This window comes from Labrus mixtus, chromosome 16 (genome assembly GCF_963584025.1).
Source record: "Labrus mixtus chromosome 16, fLabMix1.1, whole genome shotgun sequence".
NCBI lineage: Eukaryota > Metazoa > Chordata > Actinopteri > Labriformes > Labridae > Labrus > Labrus mixtus.
The window spans coordinates 16,063,097-16,085,203 of NC_083627.1; the positions used below are offsets into that span (position 1 = coordinate 16,063,097).

Sequence of the window (22,107 nt, forward strand, 5' to 3'; positions counted from 1 at the left end):
AGTCCTCATGGGACGGGTCCTAAACCATCCCAGAGTATGGTAGAAATGACTAGCAGGTTAGCTGAGAAGTCAAGTTAATTTCCTGCAATCTAGATCCATGACAACAGCACTTCCTGCCAGCTGCCTGATGAGAAAGATGCAATGTTTAGCGCTAACTATCTACCCAAGGGATCGGTTGCACTTACATTTCTGTCTGATGGAATGGGCACGGGTCATGTCCACTTGAGGACTCTTGACTTTCCTGTAACAGCACTCATTCCTGAATGCAACAACCTGCTACTCCCTATTTTCTCTCAAATCCACCTCTTAGCAGCCTGGTGCAATTCCAGGAATCTCTTTCAAAAGTGCTGAAGGGAAGCCAGACAAAACAAATTATATTTTACATCTCAATGAGAACAAGCAAGGGTCAGACACGACCGATAAACGGGACATCATTGAGCTGGAGGGAAGCAGATGTTGGCATACTGTCAGTGGTAACCATGAGTAGAGATTTTTTCTAGGCAGAGGCAAATGAGAGGGGGTCTGTGTATCTGAGCAAAGCCAGCTCCAGCCTCTCTGCCACGCTGAGATTAAGGGAGAAGAGGAGGCTTTCATATAACTGACTCTCCCCGTGGTACGACTGCAGAGAGAGGAGGCAGAAAAGCAGGAAGTCAGCCTGGCGTCTGCTTGGAAGGTGGAGGCAAGGGGTTTAAGAGAACAACATGGGAACCAGTGCAAAGGAAGAAACTGAGAGTGGGCTTTCTTTTTTTGTCTCAAACTGTACAGAGAGAGGCATGTATTGGGGGTAAGAGCATCCTCCAGGACTCCGCTAATAGGTTGTGGAGAGCTGACAGACCTCATTCTCTACCTCCGCCCATTCCCTATCTGTGTTCCTTTTCTCCCCCCCCCCCCCCCCCCCGTCTCTTTCTTGCTCACTCACCCTCTCTTGCCCTCTTTCTATTTATCTAGCTCAGTTTCTATGGGAGCAGCCAGCCAGAGGAGCCTTGAAGTCGATGGAAAGGAGGAAGTAAAGCCAGGTGTGCAAGGGAGGAACATGACGGGCCCCAAGGTTGGGCTGAGAGGTGAGGGACAGACACCGGAGTGTGTGACAAAAGGATGAGCTTCACTGCTAATGACTCCCACAGGGGAGACCAGCTGCTCGGTTTGCAAAGGCTTGACACATGCACGGCTACCAAGTAGGATTGCCACTGTTGTGTGATGGGGCGTGCACACAAGAAGACAAACTTCACAAGACTTGGACATCGGAAAACATGCACACACATAGTCACATATCACTATTTATTTTGTGCATCCACATACACACTAATGACTTTCCTGAAAAACAATCCTTCCCTTTGTTCTTTTCAACCTACTTTCCCCATATTCAAAATTCTTCAAAAATTCTGGGAAATCCTCCGCCTGAGCAAGTGATGTCCTCAATTTGCACTCTGGTGTCATGAGACTTGATGCAGTGTTGCTTATGAATTCAGATGTAACGTTCTATTTTCTCAGCAGTTTTTTGTCCGTGAATAGAAAAGGGATGTTTGGGCACAATAAAGTGTAATCAATAATACATTGGACAGTCGTCTGTGTGATAGCGGGAGATTTCTAACAACCTCCCCAAATGCTGAAACATAGAGGAGCTCTATTGAATGGCAATGCATGTGAGCCCTCTAGTGTTAAGCTGTCTAGTTTCATGTACTTGGAGGACGAGAAAATAAAAGCTGCTAAGAAGGGCTTAGTGCCACACTCATGGGCTTTTTTTCATACATTGTACATGCATGTGTTTAAATGAAGAGTGTCCCATACAATCCCTGTAGATGTTACTTTCAATGCTAGACACAATTTGCAAAACAAAATTTTAATCATCTAGGATGATATCTTTTGAAGTGAAACCTCAAGGCAAAAAACACACATTTCTTTCCATTCATTCAGCACTCTGAGAAGGATGCTTGAAATGGCACAAAGTCCATGATGTTCAATATACAAATTACCATTCAGGTGGCATTTTCTGCAGATTTTCATGGGAGGGAATTATTCTCCGCTTTGGAAGGCTTGAAAAACATTTAAAGGGCCGCACTCTATCTGGTGAATAATGTGATATTAAATAGATGTGACATTTTAAAAGAGGCTTTAAAATCCGAGCATTGATCAAATGCAGGGTGACAAGCATCATAGCTCAGTTAATGGCTCTCTCCACGAGACTTTCCAAAGGTTCACTTATGAACTGACGATATTTCATGGCAAGCTGCCATGGATTTCTCTATATCTTTACTCACATGAAGAATTAGTGGACCCTAATTTAGCTATTTATTGTCGTGTTTGTATTGCGGGAACATGAGCAATGGCCCAACACATTGTAAACAAATCACCCTTGCCCTTATTGCTAAGGGTCAAAGCAATGTATCAACAGTCCCATAGCTAATGTCCTCTCTGACAAAACAGTTTACTCTATAATAATGGGCTTATGATGGATCTGACTGCTGTGATTATTCAAAGGGAAGCTCTTCAAAAGAGGAGGCATGAACTATTATCTTGATGTTAAACAACTGACCTTGGTTTCACGCACTGTGTCCACCCTACATATTAAAGTTACCTGTTGTTTTGTGCAGCACTTACCATCTTTGCATTCATCTGATTAATGTGTTGATTCAACACATTTTACTGGTATTTGAATGAATGAATCAAAGTACAAGCTTTGCTTGTTTAAAGCTTTATACTTAGTTAACCTTGTGGGCTGCTGTGTTTCCTTGGCAGTGCCACCTTCTCATTTTACTCTTGGCACTAAAGTAATAACAAAAATATGGAATAGTTTCTTTATTCAGAGCAGTTAAAGACTGAGTCAGTTGAGAATGATATATTATTTAAGTCTCATTTAGAAACGTATTTTATCAGAGTAAAAAGATTTGTGTAGCTAGGGCTACATGTTGAATGTTTGCTAACTCATGCAGAAGACAAATCATTTTTTTCCGTGTAATGCTGCATTATTTCAACTCCTATCCCAAAATGTTTAAAGAGTACATGGTTATGTTCCAAATTTGGTTTGTCAGATTATCATTTTAAATGTAACTTGTTGCTCACTGATGTCAAATAATGTTAAAATCAGAGTTCAAGTTATTCTACCATGTTTCACGCTACAGTTGGTAGAACATTTTACAACAAGGCCGTTTTGGCAGACATTCTTACAAATATTCTCATGAGCGTGCCATTGTGTTTGCACACATGCATAAAGCCATGTGGGGGGGTGGGGGGATCAGTCCTAGTTAGAAAAGCAGCCTTTACAAGAGTGATCCCACCGAGACCTGATCATCAATCTATGTTTATGAGAATGTATAGATGTGCATGTATAGATTAGCTAGTACCTGCCTGCAAAAATGTGTTTTTCTCTGTGCATAGACTGAGGTTTTTTTTTTTTTTTACTGCAGTCAGTATAAATGAGTTTAAAAACAGGAATGTAATTGATGGACTGGACAAAAGGTCAGAATACAAGGGTATGCTGGAAGTGCGCCGGAAAAAGACAGTTTCACCTCTCAATGTCTCTGCTGCTGACATACAAATCGATCAATATGACAAAATGCTAAAATGCATGATTAATCAGGGTCTCCCACATAACAAGGATGCAGACAATTTATTATGTTTTTTAATACAATTTTAAGATTGAAGGGTTGTTAAATTAAATCCAATATGACCAGTGTATGTAAAATATATTGCATTTTTGGATAAATAGGATTGACTAGGAATGATTGACTTTTACATTAAAGATAGATAGATAGATTTACCTTTTTGATCCCAAACTGGGAAATTGTGGCATTACAGCAGCAGGTTATCAAACACACAATATTAGAAAATAAAACAAATTGATATTAAATACAAAGTAAATAAGCACTAAAACCAAGAAGAAATATATACATCCAGGATTTAAGTCAACATAACTTCTAGTTTAAAATATGAAAAATTAATTTAACAAAAATGACTTCCATGCAAGAAGACAACACTTACAACACTTAAGATATCTGTTTATAGAACAGTATTGTGGACCCTTCATGTTCATCTACTTTTGATCCCTGTCTGAAGTTCCTGGTTGGAGGTGTTTCTTGTGGGGTTTGGAGTTTTAAGCTCCGATCGTGTTGGCATCCATCTAAAGAGCTGGCCAACTGACCACAATTAGTGGCATGTCCAGACCTCCTGCTCTGATTGGTTGGCTGGCAAATAAAACATTTTGTGTGTGCTAAAAAGCCTAATGAGAGACACCGAGGAAAACTGCAATGTGTGGGAGGAGGGAGGGCAACTTGAAATAATCCCCAACTGTGAAATCAACCAATCTTTTGATAATCTGAATTTTGAAAGGAGATGCCCTCCCGTGCAATATATCTTCATACCAAATGTGGAGGCTCTCGTGCAGTTTTTGTAAAATAAAATGGAGAATTCTGCAGCTAGCTGAGTGTGTTTGACTCTCTGGACAGTTTGTCTGGCCAGGCTGTGTTGTGTGAGCATTGTCCTAGAGCTGCTGTGGGCCTCTGCTGCCCACATCTTTCTCCATTGAGACAGGCCTCCTCTTTGCTTCCTTGGACCGTTGCTGGCAGCCGGTCTGAGCGCTCAGTGGATGTGGAGAGAGACATAACAGGCAGCAATTCCCCAACTCCCACCAGGAAAGTCACTCTAAGATTAATGAGTGTTGTGATGTCTGCCGGCTACATGCTTGGCCATCAAAAACTTGTAGCAATGGGCAAGAGATAACTTCAGGGGACGTGTAGGGGCTTGTTGAAGTTTTTCGGATGGACTTTTTCAATCTGTGTGTACTTTTTCCATTCCTTATTTGGTTATCATTAAAACAAATGTGTTTTAGTCACATAATGTCAATAATATATTGAAGAACAGTGACAACCAGGGTCAGTTGGAGGACACAATATCTCAGCGAAAGCCTAACACAGGGCAGATGGGGTAAAGAAATAATGAGCAGGCTGAATTTGCTAGAAGAACAGGGCTGTCATTGATCAGTTTGCTGGTTTATTTCTTTCCCTGAAACAATCTTGTAGATATGACTTTTCTTTTTTTTTGTATTCCTCATTAGGGAATCAAGGCAAAAGAAACACATTTCCTTTTCACAAGAAGACACCCGACAAGTGTCTGGCAGGAAATGAAATAAATATGGAAGGAGTGGCAGCAGTGGGTGGCTTAGCTGACATTTACTGTCATTTGAGTTTGTAGTGCCGAGTGCATTTCTGTCATCTTTTCACACGCAATCTTTGTCTTTTCTTCCACAGTGATCTCTCACGTTCAACTTTACATGCCGCATGTAGATGTCCGTGACCTTTTGCTTTCCTGGATGAAAAATAATGATAGAAGAAAGGAAAGAAAACTCATCGAAGAACACAGGTGCAGCACAAATAAGCAGGACTGGGTAATATACCGGGGCTGGTGCCAGCTGTGACTATTTCTAAATGCAGCCAAAATAGGTGGAAAAAAGTACTTTTTATATAGTGGAATTTAGCTGCCTAACTGGGATACAATTTACTTAATGTGGACTCATGAATTTGAAAACAGTGAAAAAAAGTCCTTAAAGAGGCCATCTACATGAATTATGTGAATTTGAGTCTCTCCACATCTGCATAACTGTGCCTTCTCACACACCTGCTTGCTGTTCAGTCTGCAGGTTTGAAGCACACCGTGAACCCTTTCGCTCTCCTCCAGAAAACATCCAGAGTTCCCCTCGATCAAGGGCATAATGGTGCGATCGGTCGACTGATAATGTTGGTGGGATCCACAGGTCGGCCGGCCCGGCGCCAGAGCAGAACAGCCTCTCTCATGGCCCATTACTGTCTGCTTAATGACCACACTGATGACCCAAACTCTGCAGCAGGCTGTCCTCACGCTGCCTGTTTAAAACAACATTTCACTCCCTGGGCAGACACAAAATGGTGAATTTGGTTTGTTCCCTTCAGCTGCTATCACAGTATTCTAAAACCCCATATTCCTTTGTTTTTCTCGTACAAACGTATCTCTATAATTGTAGGAAGCAACAAGTGACTATTGGTGCTTAAAAAGCAATTTGGATATGTACATATGTGTGATTTTATGTTAATGCCATGTTATATATGAATGCAACAAGGCAGGACTCGCACACAGAGAACAAAGCAGTACAGACTGGCGGCTTGACTGAAATATTCAAATCATAATAGGGCATAAAGGTACAATATTTGAAATTTTATGATAATGTTTACATTAAAATATGGACAGTAAATTAATTTAAAATGGACTAAACCTATTTCAGTAATTACATTACCTCAAATATTTCCAACAGTTATCAAAGCCAGAGAAATACTTAATTTTAAAGTCTCAACATGTTTATCGTTACCAAGGAAACACCTGATGTTACAGCAAAGACCGATGCATGGAAGTGGGAATTGCTACAGAAAGCTGCCGTAATGGTGCTTATTGAGAGGCCCCCTTTTGGTGGAAATCACACACTGTGCATTTAACAGACAAAAACATATATTGCAAGCATTTCAGAAGATCTTTTTTTTCTTTCTTCACTGCAAAGAGAAGCATGCATGGAACCTATCTGCAATCAGTGTCTGTCGACGATATTTGTTTCTAGGATTTGATGCCAATTTCTACGTAATTCTGGTGAAGCCATTGGTAAATGACTTCCATGAGGTCTTCACATCTGAAACGTTAGTGGCATCACCCTGGCTCACTTACCTGGTATTAGCCCGAAAAAAAAACATTTCTTGCAACATCATGATGCTGATTGGTAAGAAGTAAAACACCAATCTTAGTCAGGTCTGTTCTCAAGAGGAGAAGAAAACAACTTTGAGTGTGTTTGTTTGTTGAATAGGGGTCTAATGAATCACTCCTGAAGCGTTTCAGGTAATAAGAGAATCTAAACGCTTTTGTGATGTAATGTCAAGCAAATGTGTGGTGCAAAGTGAAGTGTTTGAAAGTTAAGTGATTGTTAGCTGCACTTTTCTGCAGATCTATTATAGAGAGAAATAATTCATTGTTAGAAAAGAGTTTAGAATAGTTTTTTTGTCCTGCATTCACCAAAGCTTGCTGATACGCAGTCGATCAATACAGCTCTGACTACAAATGGAAACAAGAGCACATATCATGCTGACACATGACTTGACAATAAAGTGCCATAGTGTTGGAAGGCTGCATTGCACAGGTGCTCAATCAAGTCCCTAATCAGTGATCAGATGCACCTGTGGAGTAATCCACATGTAGAAGAACTTTACATGCACGCTTCACTTTGCACTGAAGAAGGTCCATCGTTGACTGAAATGTCTGAAATATATATATTTTGTTTGTCAGGGGAGCCCTGTTATGATGCAAAATGAGTATATCATTCAAAACTCTTCAGAAGTGCTTCAGAAGAAGACAAATATGGAGGACAATCTTGGTTGTTGGCTGGCTGTCCAGCTGTATGTTCTGTTTTGCAGCACAAAAACTGAAAATGAGAAAAACAATATGGATGCAATCCTGGCTGAGAAGACAGATTTTGTGCGTCTTTGTACAATTTGCAGCGCGATCTGAGGGTGAGTTGCCTAAACAATATAAAAGAAAGCTATCAACTCAAAAATAAAGAGCTCCACCATCTCTCCAAAATACAAATTCACACTATTGGAAAGGAAAACAAATCCATACTTTGAATATGGGCAAAAATGAAATAAAATCTGTTGCTTAATTAGAATGTTATTTTTTTAACTGAAAAGAAAGTAATCATTGGTTAAATATATTTTAAGTGTTAAACCCTTCAAAGAAGACCCATACTAACAATGTACAGACTCAGTGACCAGAAATTAGAAATTAAACATAGGCTGTCATAAAAATTGGAGAAGAAAATTTTTTAATAAATGTAAATTAGAAGAAGTAGAAACAGAGGTTCACTTTCTCGTCTGCCTGCTGTATGAAGCTGTCAGAATGAGCTTCCTTGACCAGGTAACATCAGCAGAGCCACACGAGGATGTAATAAGGACCATAATTTACGCTTTCAGTTGCACAATTGTAAATGATCGCCACTTTTTAAGAAAAACAGGTAGTTAGTTCACTCTTGTTATTTTAGTAATAATATAATTGTAATTGATTGTATTATATTGAATGTGTTTTTGCATAGATGTATCTATTCAAAATGTATATAATAATATATAACATAATTGTCAAATGTTTTACATGTTATATTTTTGTTGATTGTTTTGGTCATAGCGGTTGTTAGCATTCATGCCAATAAAGCATCCTGAACTATGAACCATGTCAGAGTATGCAACGTCAGGCTACCAAGTGTGCTCACTCTCATTGGCTGCTGTGGGTATTCTGTCGGAGGCAGTCCAACCAGGAATAGATTTATGATTTTATTTATTTATTTTTTTTTTTACTCACCTCACTTCTGCTGCTCATTTCTAGCTGGCCATGCCCATCTAATAAGCAAACTCAGTTCACATGTATATTCCTACTGTATGTCCAATCAAGCCAGTATTCTCTCACTCTTTGCCAGATTTTCCTCAACATCCACATTCAAGACTTTCCAGCGTTTGTCTTTTGACTCGACCCTGCCTGCGCTTGTCAAGTTTGTCCATGTCATAATCCTGGAAATCAGCTCATCCCTCTGTCCCAGCCATGAGTCTCATGTGCTGTATGGTGCGCCCCATGGCAGCATTTCTGAGTGAGTAACCATATTTCCCTAAAACCTGTATCTCTGAGACCTTCACTGTGAAGCCAACGTGTGAACACTTACCTGTTGGCCCACTGACCCTTCTGCCTGCTCCTGCCTCACTTTCTTCCTTATACCCTCTCTGGACTGTTTGTTGTACAGGTCCCTTACTTTGCTCTGGGACAGCAGCCACCTGCACTGTTCCAAGAGTCTGTTGTCAAACCTGGAAACTGAATCTGAATTTCTCATCTATTTATTCCTGTACTTGCTGAACTTAAAATTAAAAAAAATATTATGGGGCCGTGGCCTACATGGGCTTTCTCACACTAATATCTGATTTCCCTGATAAAATGACTATGTTGATTAATATGTCCCTGAGTCTTCTTGTGGCCAATTACCTATGGTCTTTGATTCTTGAGGCCCGTAAGGCCAGAGGAAGAGCATATCAGGAAAAATAGTTTCTATAACGTCCAATCCTATTTCCCGTCTCAATATGCTGCTGTCAACCTTGAATGACACAAGTGGTTGTTAAGGTTCCATTGACTTCCATCTGAGCTTCTGCTCAGATGGAAGTCAATGGCAGCTAAAGTGCGTTGTCCCTTGAATGAGGTTTTAAGGCCCTTGGATCTGAACTGATGCTAATTCTGCTTCTTGGGAGGACATTCTGCTCTATTCCTACACAGGTAGTCATTTTTCCCAACCACACACTGTCACTTCCACTGCTGCCCCGCTGATATGATGTCGCAGAGACATCAATGTCAAACTGCTGGCTGTCTTGGTGTGTGCGCACCAGATTACAGTGAACGCTCTGATCTCTTGACAGAGGCGGCTTCACTCAGTCAAGGCAGCAAATACAGACATAAATGCATGCACGACTGACGGATGTATGTTGATACTGTGTGTGCATTTCCAGACTTGGTATACACACACATATATATATATATATATATCCAAAATGGATGGTCATGGAGAGTGATGTACTCTGAGCACATCCTTCATGTCTGTGGAGACAGCTGTATTTCAGATAGTAGAGAGCAGAATGATATCAAGTCATTATGTCTAGGATGTGGGGGCTGACTGAGGCGCAGAGGATGTTAATAAAACATGCTGGATGTTTTCACACAGATTGGAATATGGCTTCATGTTGCATTTCAGACTCTGAAATCATAATTTCAAGAACAGTCCAATAACATGACATGACTTGTTAATTACTGGTGTTTCTTGGCATTCAATTGGAAAAAGAAATACTGTTTTTTTGTGACCCATATGTATTTTACCAGAATATTTTTTTCATTGGCTTTTAATCATCTTTTAAAATTATTACCTTAATTTGGAGGATGCAACAGTAGAGTGATCCTCAGATATGAATTCAATTTTCACTCTCTCTTGAAACATTTCCAATTTTTTCCTCACTCTTTTATCTCTCTGTCCCGCCTTCCTCCCTCTCTCATTCCAGGTCCGTCATGATATGCAGTCATGTTGTACGATGACTGGAAATGACGGATGATCACTCTGAATGAGTAATACAATCAGAGCTATGGGGCATTGAAGTGGAAAGAGAGGGGTGGGGGATAGATCAGTCTGAGATATGGGACTGAATCTGGGTGTCTTAATTTAGTGGGCCATAATTAAAAATCTGTTTCCCTTTTTTTTCCCTCTCCCTGCTCTGCGGTCCCGCCTCCCCTTGACAATTAAAGATTTAATCACCATCTGCAAAATAGGGGGGCTGGGAAAGTAGGTCTGACCCAAAACTTAAAATTCAAGATGATGCTGTTGAGGGATAACTTTCGGTTGGACTTGGACACTGTTCATTTGCTGTCCCTTCTCATCTGAATGGAAATTTGTTTACTGACAAAATTACTGGTGAAATGAGCTGCTGGAAGCCAACATCTGTGACAGCTCTTCATGTTTTAATTTGGTTACTTCCTGATGATAAGAGCACGATTTAAGACTTAGTAAAAAACTTGGAAAAACAATTAACTATTAAAAAATGACAGTTAAACCTGTGATTCACGTACATATTTAGTGTAAAACAATTATGTAATGGCTCTCTATTGAGAGTTAAGTCATAAAAGCCTGACATCATTCTTAATTTAAGGCTTACAAGCACATTCTGTGTCCAACAAAACAATCTGTCCACAAGCCCAACAACTAGAATATGAAATATGCTTAGTGTAGTTCGCACTGGGAACGCTGTGTTCCACATCCTGCTCCAATTTTATTTTTTTATTTTTCTAAAACATCTAGTCACTGAGTGCAAACCTGAAAATTTAACAACACACCAACACATACTTTTTCAGTCTCAGGTTTTCATGCAGATAATGATCATATCATGAGAGAAGTCTTTCTATCAAAATAAGTAAGAGCTTTATTATGTGTAGAGTATTGGAAGGGAAATCTGTTTCTTTCAGTCAGACATCTTCAATCTCATTGTGTCTTAATCTCAAGTACTTGTTTCTGTATGATCAACCTCCTGCTGTGTGTGTGTGTGTGTGTGTGTATGCAAGTGATGAATCTTTTTGGCAATTACATTTCCAAGGAGGAAATGGCTCTTCTGGATAAACATGTTCAACAACACAGCAGAAATCTTTTTAGTTTGAAAATCCTGTGATAGTACTTTGTATCCCTAAGCAGTGCTTCTGTATGATTGCTAAGAAACCCTAAAGAAAATAAAAGAAGAAAGAGAAAAACGAGAATATAGATATAGCAAAGTATGTTTCTGATGTTTGTAGGCAGTAGATTAGATGAAGTAAGAGCAACAAGGGGAGTTTTGAACATATACTGTCTTCTGCAGGGTTTTACTGGGAGAACACAGTTGTGATTTTTCTGTGCAAATAGGATACATTTTAGAATCAAGTGTTTATTTTCACCAAAAACGGGGTTTTAAAACTATGATCTTTGTCCCCTTTATGTTTTGTTGTCTCAGCATTAAACTGATTCAGATGCTCCACCACTAGGATTCAAACTGAAATATACGACTGGATGGGTTGTGAGAGAAAAAGCTGTCCCTAGTCCCAAAAGGATGAATTGAACCAACGTTGATAAAACCTTGACTCCTGAAACCACACAGGATTGACAACCTGATTGACACATTTTCATTTTTAGTCAGAGTTCAACAACTATATAATTTGATGCAAATAGCCATAATGCCCAGAGGAGTCATTCGTTTCTGCAGTTTGTACCTTTACAGCAACCAGCAGGTACTTAGATGTAGATATTCATGGTTTCAAGGGATTTGTCTTAAAGTTGAATTATAAACAAATTAGCGTCGGCATTCTGACAAAATCATAATTTTCAGGGAGGTTTTGGACCGTTTGAATGTACCTGATAAGATTTGCTTCACAATATAATACACATATTATGACTCAAGCTTTTCTTACTGTGGCATTGTGGGAAACGTATGTATTATTTATCAAGTTAGTGGATGACAAACTGGGATTATCATGGTCAATTTAAGAAAATGTTTTTTTTTCTTATCAAGGAAATTGAAAAAATCAATAGGTACGTTCAATATTTGCTCTGACCTATTTTGGTGCTTTAAGTCCAGGACAAAAGAAATCCCTCAGTACAAGCTGACTTTATCTCAGACTTACCACAGTCTGTAATTAAGTCACAAAGTAGAACTGTCTGGAGTTATCTATGGGGACAAGGTGGGCAGGGAAACTTTGAGACGGTGGCATATCATGAATTACAACTCAAGTCTATTTCCTTGCCAGCTCTTATCAGGTTCAGAGACCTGCTCCAAAGGGGAGCTTTAGTTTTGTGTATCAGGCCAGTACTTAATGGAATTGATGGCTCTGTATCAACTTTGGCCCGGCAGAGGAGGGTAGATTGGAACTGGTGGGAGCTGTGCCAAATAATCAGAAAGTCTCCTAAACCATTATGACAAAGGTGACTAATGTCAGTTATGGAGTAAAGTAGCTAAATTATGTGGTTTCTGAGTGTGTCATTAAACTGGAACATTACAGTTTAATCATAAACTGAATAGGGAATGTAGCCCAAGTAACATCACCAATTGGTTTGTTGATTTACTTTTTAAATGTACACTTTTTCAGGGCTATTATGTTGTTTTTCTGGAGCCAGAAGTAATCATATTTGGAGGACAGGGTGGTGCTTGAGAGAAGTGAGGGGTTGACAATGCCAATATATCAAAACTGCGCAGTCCATTTGGAAGCTTGTAAATAAGCTCATTAACAATCAAGTCATTACAGAATAAGGTTCTATATGTGGTGGTAGAAGAGCAGGGTTGTTTTTCAATTGTCTAAAGCCACTATAAATGTTCCAGAACACAGCAGACTTGCTGCTTGCGCCTCTCAATATCGGCCGGGCAGTAGTTGAAAGACACATACTGGGTAATGTTACGGCCTCCTTGACGTACATTAAATTAAAACATAAATGATTTGTAAAAAGAGGAGACCAGAACATGTAAAAAGGGACGCCACACAATGTTAACTGTTTGAACCTCAAGCTTTATTTAAAGGATCTTATGCCCCACCCGTCTGTAGACCTAAATAATCTAAATGAGAAAACAAACAAACAAAAAGGACTGGAGATCCGGCTAAACAGAACAAAAGATGGGAAAGTGCCGAGCCAACCACATAATGGGCCGTCGCTCTCGGCACCTCCCCCTAAACTACCTAATCACAAAACTACAAAATCTATAAGAAAGGAAGGAATCGAAAATAGGACTACCGGTCTCTCCAGCCCCAACTAAAATAACAAAACCCAGCAATCTAAACAAGCATGGATAAAAACAAAACAAGCCTGGTTGGGAGAAAGCAACAGGGAAATAATGAAACGAGAAGGTGTGGGTGTGGGTGCGTTCGAATTGTCACTGTTGCTTAGGAAGGTTCCTAAATGAGTGAAAGGACCCGGAAGCATTTAAGTGGCGGCCATGATAAGAGCCGTTCGAATTCTCTAAAACCTAAGGAAAGGTGGGTCAATGCTTCTTTTATAACGTCCTTTAGCATAGGATTACACTGGACCATACTTTCCGAAAGGAGATGAGATATGCCGCCCCACAATTCTTTTCGGCCGCAACATTTAAAGCGAGTCGCGCATCCGAAATGAAAGATGATCGTAAAGTGACACAGATCAAGGGATAAAAAAAATAAAATACATTTTTAGCCAGATGATGTTTTATTCAACGTATTTCATTCACTTAAGGATGCTATGTGCAGTTGTACATTTGTATGCTTAAAACATTATGTGTAGGCTATATTTTACATAAATGTAAGAATTAATTTCATACAATCATACTTAGTTTGATGTTGATTTCTGAGTGGACAGGAAGCTGATGATTTCACTTTTCTTACTTGTAGCCTGGTAGTCTATGTTGCTTTTATTTCAATCCCAACTTTGTGGTAATTAAGATTATTTCACCGGCAAGAAGGCACAGGGAAAGTTTTTTAGATGCGCTTTTTGTAGTCCATTTTTGGAAGATTGTAGTTTCAACACGGCGGACCAACGTCATTAACCTCCGCCGGCCCGTCGCATTTAATTACGTTGCCTAGTGGAAATGCGGTCGGATTGTCAGAGCAACGCGATCCCCTTTCCCTAAGTCCTTTATGAATTCTCCTAATATCTTTCCTTAACCTCATGACGTTTTCCCCGGGGGTTAAGGTAAAGTGGATAGTGAAAGGAGATAGGAGGGACAATTCGAACGCACCCTGTGTGTCTGCCAACCCCCGTTCTCCTCCACATGGCTCCCCTAAATCCCCCTCCTCCTCCCTGATCGCAGATTGATCTCAGCTGCGCCACAGGTAGGGGGAGGAGGGAGACCAGAAATGCACAGGGGGAGAGAACCAGGGCCGCACGTGACAGGTAACTTAAAACAACTGGTCTTCTCATCACCAACAATCCAACACCAATGGACTTGCCACCATAAATACCTTATTATTATATACACTGATACCAATACCAGTTTATTTGTTCTAACATATAACAGTTATGACACATTTTATTTCTCACTACAGAGGTGAGCTTAGGTGCCACCCATCGCCATATTGGAAATGCCATCTCAACCTAACCTTATATCAATCAAGCAACAAGCAAAGCAGTGTAGCTGAGGCGGGTCTTAAGCCTCCTGGCAAACAGCTTCATTGGCCCAATTGTCAGTTAACCCAGCTGCATTTCTAACTCATGATATAATCAAAATGGATGAGCTATAAAAAAAAATCATCAAACCTTTCTGCTGTAAAAGATAATCATTTTAAAATGAAAATCAATTTCTCATTCACTTGATGTTGCATGTAAAACATTGGCTTAAAATACAGCTATTTAGTCATGTATCTACATTTAAGAACTGAGACGATGAACAAAGATGGATTTAGTGGTGTATGCTTGGATAAAAACTAAAACTGAGAGTAGGCAATTAAAATTTTAAAGTGACAATGTCAACTATAGTGACCTGCTACTTTCTCTCACAGGAAGGAGGAAGTCAGATCGGGTAAAGAGAAGCAAATTATATCCCTGTACAGCCACAGGCTGGGGTCCTTCTGATGCCTTGCATAAAACTCTCATAAATGTTTCATTCTGTTTACTGGGGTAGCATAGCATTAAAAACAAGTCTCATCACTCTGACAAAAGGCTTGTTGCCTACCGAGAGCCTCGGGACAGGCTTCCAATAGCTCAGTTTTGACAAGAAGAATGAGGAGCAGTTGGAAAACACCATGAAGAATGATGGGAAGGAGGTTTTTGCTTGAACACCATTGTTTTTGAAAAGACAATATGAGTCTGGGAGTGAAGTAATCACATTCACAGATCAAACTGGAGAAGCTGGGGAATCCTAGCTTCAGGTAGTCTAGAAGAAGGCATTCTCGTCATTTGACCAAAAGTCTTGCATCAAAGGAACACAAAACATTGGCTGAAGAGAGGACTCATGTAGGACAATGAGAAGCTTTTCAAAACTTGGGAAGTCTTGTGCATTTTTCCCTAGGAGGCGAATATTTTGTATGAGAGGTAGATAAATTATACACAACATATGAAACATATTGGAAAATAGTTGTATTCATTTCATAGTGTTCTAACCTTAAGAAAAATGTCACAAGTGTTTCTCAATATAATTGACTTTCTAGCATCACCCATGCCACCTTCGCTGTTATTGTTTTACACTCTCACTTCTGTGCTTGTGTGAAATTCCAGACTCAACTGCTGGCGGCTACAAACAGTATGAAGTTCAAAAAAGTTGTACAACAAGATTTAATTGCAAGTCAAAACTGACACAGCGGAGACCCGATTCAGCTCCTCAGCAGCAGCGCCTTTGGGAAGGTTATTCTGTTGTACAGAGAAGGAGGTGAAACTATGCAAATAAATCAATAAAGTGAGTAGGAATGGTCAAATGCACAGAAAAATTTGAATAAAACATACAGTATTTACATCAATTCATTATAATTATTGATTTGAGGCAGGTCAGTACACTTGAATACTCAAGCAGTGATTAAGTACAACTAATTCTTCTCTAATAAACTTGGATAATTACCTTGCACCATAAAGGGATACATTTGTTACAGCAGTAACCTAAATAAAACTCAAGTTATTCCACTTGTCACTAAAACAGCTGTTATTATTGCTTTACTCATAATCATGTTCTAATTATATTGTTTTTATATTTACACTTAAAACAGAATCTGATGGATTTAGTGCCGATTAAAAACACATTTTTTAAACCAGAAAACATTTGTTTCCCAGCGTTCTTCTTTGTATTAAATTAAATGTACTTATTATCATTGTAACTCTCTCTTCTAATGCCGTCAGTTTCATGTGAAAATTACATTCACGTTTTCATCGGCACCACAAAAGAAATATAAAAGTGTTTTTTATTACATCAAGTCATTGTGATTATGAGTTCTAACCCCATTCAAACAAAAGCAAGACCTCGAAATTAGAACAAACTCTTAGAATAATTTGTCTATTGCCACTAGAGTTGTCCAACCTACTGCTGTGGTGGTGTTAAGGAGGCCGTTGTGTGTCTCTGGCTGTTTTTGCTGCAGCTGACCTTCAACATGGCCTTAGATTCTGCTGGGGCTTTCATTCATTGTCAGTGTCTGCATTCAATTTATCTAAGCTCTTTAAGGAGCACTTCTATTAGTCCTGTGTGTATTTTCTTCTGTCTAACATTAGTTAACCTGACTTGTTTCCCCACATTAGAACTTGAGAAGTTTAACCCCTTATGAATGACACACTGTGTGTGAAGACACAACAGTGCATGCCATGCAGACCATGGACTGTAAATATTAATGGATGAAGCCTCAGTGACGTCACCCATGTGTTACTGCAGGGGGCTTTGGAGTCCCATCGACCACAAAATGCTCAACCTAACTTTAACTTAAGCCAAGGGCAGGCTAAGAGCTGGAGCTGAGTTACATTGCGCCCGCCTGTTGATCAGGTCACCTACTCGCCTTATTGTGATTAAAGCCTCCTGCAGTGTGCGCTTATTGAGACATGGGCTAATCAGACCAATTTAGTTTTTTGAACCAAGCTGTAAACATGTGAATTTCTGCTGTTGCTAGAGCCATTCATGTACACTTTATAACATAGGATGCTATGTTTCCAATCACAATGTAAGAACGAGAAATTTTCAATGCAAAAAAATCTTAAAATATTTTCTGTGTCATTTACCAGAAGCAAAGCTGCTGTGCCTTAATCTAGTTGAAGTAGTCACATGTAGCAGACTCTTGACTATTTCATGCTAGCTTCAGTTACATCACACCTCCTGTCATTCACTGGGACTAGCATAGAAGGACAATTAAGGCCATGTCATTCTGATCTTTATACCAGTTGTCAGCTACTTGATGTTACACACATTACCATATCATGGCCCCAGTTGGATTAGTATGTGCTGTGTGAACGTATCATGGAAGCACATTACTGGGGTATCCGTAGGTGTCATGAATAAGTCGTCAGTAAAATGGGTAAAGATAGTACCATGGAAATAGGTGTTTGAGCAGTAAAAACAAATGTTAGTCATAGACTTCTATGTGCATTCCCAACAAGTATAGGCAGTATGAAAAATTAAACACAAGCACTTCAGCGACCTGAGCCAAGAAAGGACATTCAGTACAAGCCATTAAGCTTTCAGATTCTGCTGAAGATCGCACATAAGTCCGACTTAAGCAGACCACATGATCCAGTCCGCTGTGAATGTGTGGACGCCTCAATACTTATATGGGATGAGCCACTTTTTGGGCAGAACATTAGTTATTAAATGATAAAGTTGAAGATATGCCATAAGAGAATGAAAAAATATGATTACACTTACTCTGTGAGGCAAGTTGTACTGAAAGGCCTTTTTTTTTTTTTTTCTTTTTTCAAGGGGAGCACAGTGTCATGCCGTGCAGCACAAGACTCACTAGTGCGTGAAGAGATGGATATTGTCAAGTCTCCCATCATAACTCTCATGGTAGGCCAAGTGAAAGAGGTGACCAAGCAGTACAGCTGGAATGCAGTCAACAAGATAACGTTTCAAATGGACATGGATTGCTTTTGTTTGGGAGCCTTAAGGCACAGAGGCTCGGCCTGAGTTGAGTGTGTCAAACTCTGAATCCACTGAAACTGACATTTGTACGTGCATTGGAGTGGATTTAAAAAAAACAAAACACATAAAACATAGTCACAGCATGCCCTGCGTCTGTGTTTGGTACAGTGAAGTGGTAATTCATGACCTGTGATATCAGAAAAATGTAACCTCCCAAACAAACAGTCCCACAATGGTCCATAATAGTATTCGAACAGCAGCTGTATTGTTTATTTCCTCCAGCAAGGTTATTTTTTTTTTGTGTGTTTGTCAGTGGCGTTTTAATGGGAAAGTGAGGAGCACACAACATTTTTGTCCTGGTCTGGATGCTTTAATGACCATACAGAGTTTTTAGGATTTTGGGAAAAATATAAACCAATATGCAATGGACTGGGATAATAATTCAGGCCAGGAGTTTGACTCCATGCCAGTGTAACCTGTCCACATCCAATAATTGTGTAAGCCAACTCTCCTGCCCAATTATTTTCCAAAAAATAAAAATTTCAATATTACTACATGAAATATCCAAAAATCACAAGAACCAGCAATTATATGATGTTGGTGAATGTGTCATAACACTGCATTATAATGGCATTTTGTGCTGCAGAGTTGCTAAGGTTGTCAGTGTCCATTGAGAAGCAGCTGGTTGACAGGTGCTATGTGCGCTACAAAGGACGATATGACGTAATTTTTTTCTGACACTACGGCAACTCGCTGAGTACAACAAACCAACCATGAGAGTCGCCTTTAGGAAAATGCATGCATTCACATATTTCTGCTGCTCACATTGACAGCTCACAGCAGGCCAAATGCTCCAGATGTGCAATCTGCGCCTACAGTATCAATATAGTACTTACACATACTGACCATATTATAGAAGACTGGTATATTAGTCCCCTATCTGTTTCCACTCTTGTGAAACATTCTAGTCTTCTTCTGTCATAACCTATGCTAGTTTGACCCCAAGTATACCAATTTACCAGCTCCAACTAATTCACCCCAGACTTGAATATTTCAATGATTATTAGTTTAACTGTTTTAAAAAGAGGATTTTCTGGCACAAACTTCACCAACTGACAAGGTGCATGAAGAGTGAAAAGCTTAGAAGAGGTCAAAATGCTCCAGCAACACTTGTAGTAGGAAAATCAACTTTATTAACAATTTAGACCGACGCGTTTCGGCTTGTGGCCTTCATCAGCTTCATAGTTTAACTGTTTTGAAATAATTGGAGACATTCATTCATTCAGCAGGCCAATGTGCTCACTTATCCAGCGAAATATCCTGCTAGTTGTTAATTGAAGCAGGAGCAGAACATTAGTTCATTACAAACATTGGTAGAAACAATGCATCCTAAGGAATGGGGTCCTTGTATTCTGAAAAGACACTCCTAGTCATTCGGCAAATTGTCAGGAAGAGGGGGCCCCTGCCAGCAGTTAATGTTTTGACCTTAGGAATAAATTCATACTTATTCCAGGACTTAATGTACCACACACAGTAAACTTGAGAATTAAAACCAAGAGACTATCAGGAAAACTTGGCATGATCCAGAGAATAATAATAATAATAATAATAATCCTTGTGGCGACACTGGTACAGTTGTCTTTTATAATATTGGTGATGTTTTGTCTGTCTGTATGTGTATTTACCCTGTATTTTTATTTTGCTTGTTGTTTATGTCTTCTAATGGACTCCTGAGTCTGGCAATAAAGATGACGATGATGATGAATAAGGTGTAGAAAGATCAGTCAGAGGCTCAGCGGAACATAAACACAGGCATGCATCTGTTGCTAGCTCTATTGCTAACTACCTTGCAGCTCATGATCAGGTGATGGCTACTTGGCTTTGCCTGAGGGCCAAAATGTTCAGTTGACATTAAACACAATTTGATTTGCCTTATTCTGTCTGGAAACATTTTGATGTTAACACAAATTCTTTCTCGCCCTTTGTATGACCGTAAAACTATGGAACCCCCCTGAATTCTCAAAGATATATTTGAGTATTTATCTTTCTGATGACTAAAAATCCAATAGGTTGTTGACAAGCAGCAACTTAAAAGCTTACACAATGAAGTATGATCATGAACAGGTTGACATTATCCATGCTAAATACTCCAATCTCTAATTATTATCTGGAGACAATGTTACAGAGATTATTCAGCTTAAAGTACCATTATGTTTCAAAACAGGCTTGGACAGCTTTTAGCATGGCTGTAGCACTTTTTCCAAGGCTCAAGTTAGAAAACTGGGCTAACCTCAAAGTAGTGGGTGTCTTGCCACATAACACAACGTGGAGAGAGGGTCTGATCAGCTTTCAAACAGGGAACTCTGCTGCACCACAGGGTTTGTGCTGCCATCTTAGAGCTGAGGTATGTAGCCAAGGCTTGGGTTGGCAGAGAGAGTGCTGCCCCAAGTACACAGAGTTGTTGCTGTGTTGTTGTTTTTTTTTGCTGTTGACTCCTATCTCATTTCTTGTTTCAGGCACACATTGGAACTTGACAGTGTGGGCGCATGAGTCTGCAAATGATACCTTCAGGGGTTTGGACTGGAATATTGTCAATCACAGTGAGAGAGGAGGAGAAAAGCTATGGGGTGTTGTGTATGTGTTGTGCAGAACACATCTCCATGCCTGAGCTTGTAATATATTATGCATAGGGTGTATACTGTCCAAGTATCCATCTCTGTACTTGTGTATGTTTATACATGCAATATACATGTGGTGTATATGCAACTGTCAAGTTTAAAATATGGAGCATCTAATTGAGGAACCCAGTAGGACAAAGCAAGAGAAGAAGAGAGGAATAGCTTTGGCAATCTTACCTGGAATGATCCGTTGCCTCCTGTTGGGATTTCATTTCATGGTTGAATCTGAAAATAATGGACAGTCTTCAGTGTCCGTAACCCAAGCCTCCATTAGTCCCTGTAGCATTAAAAAAGAGCACTACCTTCCTTAAGCAGCATAGCAACAACAGCATGATTTTATGAAGGCTTGTTTTCCTCAAGACACAATTTATTAATTACTGAACTTCTTTAAACTCAAGTTTATGCTTTTATTTGATAAAATAACACAAAGTACTTGTGCCAGTTTTCAATACCAAGATCAATACAATGCTTTGTAGACATCCAAAATCTTTAATCTTGCTAAAAGTTTCTGGGTTTTATAGATTGCTGTTAAGTGCAAAACTAAAAAATAGACTATTTTGCTATGAGAACAGAGAAAAACAGTAATTGAGTACAAATATGATGTGAATAATCGTGAGGGATGCCTGTGAGACATTTCCAAAAATACAACAGCTCTAGGTTTATTTTTGTATCATTATACCTTAGATTTCCAAGAGCAATGTACAATGTATCCACACTTCTCATCTATAGGTTTTTAGATTGTATTAGTCTCCATGAGTAGTGGGCTGTTCCAGCTTTTTGAAAAGTACATTTTGGTTTACATGCTTGCCATTCTCATAACCTGTCTGTAGAAAATTATACAGCCAGTTGCTGGTTAGCTAAACTAAACCTCATGGCTGGAAACAGGGGTAAAGCACTAGACTAGCTCAGTCTGAAAGGTTAGCATACTTAATCCACAAGCAAAATAATGTTCATGCTATGGTATGACACCAAGTTTCTGTTTTCAGGTTTATAGCCTCCAGGGCTAGTTATGTACGTTAAGATGTGCTGCAGATCTCGTTTCCTTCAGACAAAGCTACAATAACTGTTAAACACCAAGCTAATCATGACAAACTGAATGAGACAACAGGAGAACAAAACTAAAAGGACAACACATAGCCTCAGACAGCACACACTCACTCTGCCATCTCTACAACCGTCTCCCCTCAGGCCACAGATACAGATCTCTCACTTTCCGGACTAATCGAGCCATGTCAAGCTTTGCTCCCACATCCATCAGGCTCATGAACAAATGATCTATTTCTTATTTATTTTTAAGACCACTCATTTAACCGCTCATAACAATT

At 39.5% G+C, this 22,107-nt stretch overlaps 1 long non-coding RNA gene across 2 annotated transcripts; it reads right to left on the reverse strand.

The window, feature by feature from the left end:
- Nucleotides 1-4,973: 4,973 nt before the first annotated feature.
- LOC132991580 (uncharacterized) lies at nucleotides 4,974-7,112 on the reverse strand. 2 transcript variants are annotated; one of them, XR_009676203.1, is made up of 3 exons: nucleotides 6,682-7,112; nucleotides 5,611-5,879; nucleotides 4,974-5,301 (listed from the first exon to the last, which is right to left on the reverse strand). It is a non-coding gene; the product is annotated as an uncharacterized LOC132991580 (long non-coding RNA). The 2 variants fall into 2 exon arrangements; XR_009676204.1 differs by lacking the exon at nucleotides 6,682-7,112 and adding an exon at nucleotides 6,538-6,626 and having other exon boundaries at nucleotides 5,611-5,875.
- Between the last annotated feature and the right edge of the window lie 14,995 nt (nucleotides 7,113-22,107).